This window comes from Giraffa tippelskirchi, chromosome 11 (assembly GCF_054371585.1).
Source record: "Giraffa tippelskirchi isolate mGirTip1 chromosome 11, T2T-mGirTip1v1.2.pri, whole genome shotgun sequence".
NCBI classification, from domain to species: Eukaryota; Metazoa; Chordata; class Mammalia; order Artiodactyla; family Giraffidae; genus Giraffa; species Giraffa tippelskirchi.
In genome coordinates, this window is record NC_137285.1 from 103,764,845 (window position 1) to 103,770,056 (window position 5,212).

General features: G+C 41.1%; 1 protein-coding gene across 2 annotated transcripts in view; it reads right to left on the reverse strand.

Annotated features, from left to right (window-relative positions):
• Nucleotides 1-4,176, reverse strand: part of JAML (junction adhesion molecule like) — a 29,033-nt gene extending 24,857 nt beyond the window's left edge. The window contains exons 1-2 of one of the 2 annotated variants that reach the window (XM_081541079.1): nucleotides 4,108-4,176; nucleotides 1,662-1,767 (exon numbers count right to left, since the gene is read on the reverse strand). The gene's annotated coding sequence lies outside the window, so the exon portion shown is untranslated. The remainder of the gene's footprint in view (nucleotides 1-1,661; nucleotides 1,768-4,107) is intronic. The other variant, XM_081541078.1, reaches the window with a different exon arrangement.
• Between the last annotated feature and the right edge of the window lie 1,036 nt (nucleotides 4,177-5,212).

Below are 5,212 nucleotides of genomic sequence, written 5' to 3' on the forward strand. Positions count from 1 at the left end.
CGAAAGATTACAGGATACTCAGCCTGAAATGTTTACCTATATCTCCAACTAAATTAAAACAACTACCTTAAATATATAAAGAAAGTCCTGAACATGTAAGAAAAGAGATACACAAATAAGGGGGAAATTTTTAAACTCAGTTAAGGCATTCACACAAAGAAGCCACCTGAAAGGTCAATGGTGAGATTTTATTTTTTCACTTCTTCAGGCAGGATAGCATGAGTAGAAGGAGAATTGGGCTGAAAAGCATCTCTATTACCTCTGTGGTATAAATTTCACTGCATCCACCATTTCCTGGGAATAGATTTGCTGTTCTACACAAAGCCCCACAGTTTTCTTAACAAAACAGAAATATCTTAACTCCAAAGAGTCACAATTCAACCAGACTTAGGCTCTGACCTACTCTTGTGGCTGGTCTCAGCCATGGTCTCTGAAACCTTAACACCCTGTAGTAATTCCACCTCAGAATTTGCTGAAAGGAAAGGTCTTCTTGGTGTATTAACGTCATATTACCCTAGCTGGCTCTGCTGGAAGTCCAATATGTATATGGTGGCCATTTCAACTCATAAAAAAATGATTACCTAAGAGTTTCTTATCTGAATTTTAATCAACAAAATTCTCCATCTGGGTCTTCCCTGGTGGCTCAGTGGTAAAGAATCTGCCTGCCAATGCAGGAGACATGGGTTCAATCCCTGATCTGGGAAGATCATACATGCCGCAGAGCAACTAAGTCCGGGCACCACAACTCTGTGCTCTAAAGCCTGGGAGCCACAGCTACTGAAGCATGTGTGCCCAGAGCGCGTGCTCCACAACAGGAGAAGCCACCACAATGAGAAGTCAACGCACCACAGCTAGAGAGCAGCCTTTGCTCGCTGCAACTAGAGAAAGCCCGCGCATAGCAACGAACACACAACACAGCCATAAATAAATAAAATCACTAAAAAAAATTCCCCATCTGGAAAATCAGGGTCAAGCTGTTCAAGGTAGCCCTACCTAGGTCTTGCTTATGCAGAAAGTCAGTTGACCTTGATGAACCTCAATTTCCTCACCTATAACATGGGGATAATGACGCAAGAATCAGATGTAAGAATGTAGATTTCAGTGCTTTAAAAGATAGAAAGCATTACTATATAAGATCCTATTTTTTATAGCCTAAAAGTCAGATAGAAAATAGAGATATTAGCTTTAGAGGAGACTTTGGGCTCTGAGAATCTACCTTTACAAGAATGGCAAATGATGAATCAGAATGAACTGGAAACTTCTGAAGTTTCAGTTCCTGAATCCATTACAACAATGAAGATAACAATTACACTGACTCAGATCTACCAAAAGTCACATTAAGTTTTCCCAAATATAAGTATTTCTAATGAAAATACAGATCTCTCTCAAGATAGCCACAGCTTGCTTTATTCCAGCTCCTTATAAGTTATCCACCTTATCCCACACATACATCGCTGAGCGTGATAAGTGTCTTCCTTTATAGTATAACTTTAATTCATCATATCTGGGACAACTAAGATCCCTGTTGTGTTCTGGATGAATTTTTTCTCCAGGGAGTTGGTTGTGCTACCTTCATTCCCCAGCAAATAGTTGTCCTATACTCCCCAAAGCAGTGCACCATTTGCACCAAGGAGTAATCATTGATTACAGTGTAGACTTACCTACACCCTCAAGGGCAGGACCAAAATGCATCTCATTTATGACTGTCCCATGCCTGTGCTACAGCACTGGTGAAGTGTCTGGCATATACTGGATACATGCTGATAGCTGCCAATATAACCATCAAATTGAAATCAGCTTCGACATCCTGCAAATGCACCGTTCTATTCTAAGAGGAAACCAGCGACCCCAAAAAGATTCTGAATCTAGGCACCAAACTCAAGACACACAGAGCCACACCCAAACCTTTTTCAAACAAATTCTAAGAAGTGTGCCAACAATCTGATAAATGAAAGATACCCATTTTCTGTCCTAAGTACTCAAAGGCACCATTAGAACTCTGTGTGAATGAATAGAGAAGCAATGACTTAACAGTAAAAGCATTAAGTTTTTAAAAAATTCTCTTCCCAGATCAGACATTCCATTAACTAATTCTTTGATATTTGGGAAACCACTCCCTCTCCCCAGGCCTCATTCTTAACATTAAAGGATCAGACTTTTCCCCTCTAGTTATAGCACCACACTAGAAATCAGTAGCTGACACTCAATAAACTAGAGAAGAGTATGTGACAGGCACTGTCTGAGTGCTCTGCACATTAACCAATTTAATTTTCACAACCCTCTATGAGGTTTTACACATGAGGAAACTGAGGCACAAATTGGTGAAGTGACCTGCCTAACAACACAGAGCAAGTGGCAGAGCCAGGATTCAAACCGGGGTCTTCTGGATCAGAGACTGTGTCCTTACTCCTACGGACGTCTCCTCCATGAGTGTGAAAGTAATCAGTGTTTTAGAGCAAACCTTCCCTGAACTTCATTTAACAAAACAAGATTAATCTGATCCCCCGGATTGAACGTTCTTCCCACCCCCTGCCCCTAGTTAACTCCTGTTCATCTTTCAGATCTCAAATTAAATGTAATTTCCTCAAGGAAACCTCTCCTGAACCACCCTATCCAGGGCACATCCTAGCCACATGTTTTAATAGTACTATTATTTCTCTTTATTTTAGGGCATTTGTCACAATTTCTAATTACCTATTTGCTTAAGTGCTTGTTTGATTAAAGGCTTGTACTCCACCCTCACCCCCCAAGACTCTGAGCTTCATGAGGCTAAGAGCCATGCCTATTGGCCAGTGCATCTCCAGCGCCAGCACAGAGTAAGACCCAGAGTGAAAGTTCAGGGACCACTGATCAGATGAATTAATAAACACTTAAATGGGCCAAGAACGTGACTCGAGTCAAGTTCCAAGTTTCCTAGTTAGTTGGCAGATATTCAGAAATTCCTACCATGTAACATAGATAAATAATAGACAGACAGATAATCTTTTATATATATATACACATATAGTTCAGAATTTTATTATTCTGATACATAATTCAGAATACATCTATGAATCTCAGTCTCTAAAAAAATCTAATGAAAGCACTCAGATGAACCTTAAGCACGTTTATGGACTCCATCTGAAACTTCGACTCTGCCAGCTTCCTTCCCAGATGCTGATTTATCTTCTCACCAGCATGTTCTTGAGGTAATTCTGCATAGTAAGTTATCTCATGTGTTGATCAAATGTTTGGAGCTGAGCTCACAGTTCTTTCACAATATAACTCTTGGCAAGTATCTTCTATCACCCCTGGGGAGTTGTAACTATCAGGACCCCCTTTTCTATTATTAAAAGCGTAAGGGAATTGTTGTCTTTGGCACAATTATAACAAAAAAAAAATCTTCAGAAAAGAGGCTCATGGCAATGAGATGACCACACAGGGTGTGGAAATAACCCCCTCAATGTTACAATATTACAGGAAAAAATAAGGGAGAGGCACTCTCTCTCAGTCAAGTGTTTGCCCCTATTAAGGACAAGTGGCCACTGAGCCTACCCACAGCCTCACCACCTTCCCTCAATCAGGCAGTCATTACTCCTGCTCTCTCCTTTAGACCCGCTTCTATCTAAACCATCCTACTTTATCTTCCCTGAGATCCAGCTATGCAGATGGTGAGGCAAGCATGAACAACAGTCTAGCCCTCTTGGGAGGTTTAAGTTCCTGACTCCTTAAGGTTAAATATTGGCCTGTGTAGGGTTGGGAGAAAAGAAACAGTTCAGGAAGAGTTCTGCCATGAGTCCAAGGAACAGCCAGCCACAGCTCTACTTAAAGCCACAGGCAAATTAAAAGCTAAAGCTTATCACCATCATCATCATCATTTACTCTTTTATTAAGAGCAAACCTTACTGGCTTTTTCTCTGAGGATCTTAACACAGATCCTTCTACACTGCAGAAAGGAAAACTGGACCCACTAGACTACCTTATGGCAGTCCTCCTGCAGAGGCTCACAGTTCGGGATTGCCTCACAGCCCAAAAGGATGGCCTTTAAATGAACACCTTCAGAACCAGCCTTCTTCCGAGTGAGAAAAGTTCAAGTCAATGCTTAAGAAATATAAAGCAGGCGCTTACCCAAGATGATGAACACCAGGAGAAGCAACTCACTCAACTCTCCCACCACTGCAGCTCCCAAGTCCGACTGAAGACACTTCTGCCTGCACAGAAGGTCAGGCTCAGATCAAACCATATGCGTGCATTCTGAGGTGGCTGCAGCGACACAAACAGGAACCTCCAAATTAAGGTTCTCGTTTCAGTCAGCTGTCATATTACTCAATTTTTATTTACACTTTCATTCTAAAATGAGGTAATACATTCACCTTATTGAGGCAAGCCTCATGTTTCAGACGTCTGCAGGTGTCATCTCCTCTTCTAGGTGACAACCTCCTAGGATGGGATGTTGAATGGTCCCAGGTAAACAAGCTGAGAAATCAGCTTTGTGTAAACAAAATACATTTAAGATTAACACAAAACATTTTGCTCTGTATCTAAAATATAGAAATCTTGCAATTTTATTTTTCCTCTCCGTACAGAGTGGCAATAGAGCCAATCCCTGCTTCCAAAGATACGCCTGTCCCATCCTCCAACTCACCACCAAGGCATGTCAATCTCCCCTGACCATGTGACATCAGCATTTCTAGCATACAAGAAGCATTTTATTCCTCAGAGAAACCCTCAGGTGACTCGGACATCCTAGATTAAAAACTCAAAGCTTCTTTGAATCAAGGTATCTTTTGCTCTCAAGTCACCACTTCAAAATAAGTGTTTTCAGTGTACACAGCTTCAATCTCGTCTGCATTGGTTTGACTTACACATGGGCATACTTGTTTTTTGAAACTTGTTCTGTATCATCTGACAAGTTATTGAATGCTTGCTCTTCTCCAGGACTATGTCACACAGTTCTTGAGAATGGGTATGCTGGTAAGCCAGCAATTGAGCAAATACCCTCAATGTGGTCTATTTTAAACTACCAACATTTTAATAACTGTTAAAAATTCCCCAAAATTTAACAATCAGCTCTTAAGGTGTGAGCTGGCTCCAGCACACTTCTGAATCTATGCAGATTTTTGCTGGGGTACGGCTCAGAGATGAATGGTTACTGGGTGCCGAAAATCATAAACCACCTCCCTTCTCTTTCACATGACAGCTCTAGTCTTATATGTACACACACACCAAAAAG